Below are 564 nucleotides of genomic sequence, written 5' to 3'. Positions count from 1 at the left end.
TAAAGCATGTCGATTTTTGGTTCATAAATTTGATAATCCCGAGATTCATGTTAATACGGTAATGGAATCAGATAATGCTGAATTCTTTGAAAGCATCTATCGTATAAAACTAAAAGCGAGTCGTTAAGTGAAAAACCTAAACGACCTCGGGAAGAACGAAAGGAAAATACTCCAAGTGTTGAAGATCCAAGGCGTAGCAAACGTCAAAGAACATCTACATCCTTTGGACCAGATTTTGTGACATTCTTGCTTGAAAATGAGCCTCAAACTTTTAAAGCAGCTATGTCGTCTTCTGATTCAGCATTTTGGAAAGAGGCAGTCAATAGTGAGATTCAATCAATTTTGGATAATCATACATGGGAATTGGTTGATCTTCCTCCAGGATATAAGCCTTTAGGTTCCAAGAACATCAACAACAACAAGAAGAAGGCAACAAGGAGCAGCTGCCAAATCCATTTCAGGCAGCCGTAGCCTCAGCTATTGCATTTTCACTGGGTGCCATTGTGCCAATTCTTGCTGCTGCATTTATAGCAGATCATAAGGTGAGGCTAGCTGTGATTGTGG

Source organism: Nicotiana attenuata, unplaced genomic scaffold, assembly GCF_001879085.1.
Source record: "Nicotiana attenuata strain UT unplaced genomic scaffold, NIATTr2, whole genome shotgun sequence".
Taxonomy (NCBI): domain Eukaryota; kingdom Viridiplantae; phylum Streptophyta; class Magnoliopsida; order Solanales; family Solanaceae; genus Nicotiana; species Nicotiana attenuata.
The sequence above is the reverse complement of the archived record's forward strand: the minus strand, read 5'-3'. Positions refer to the sequence as shown.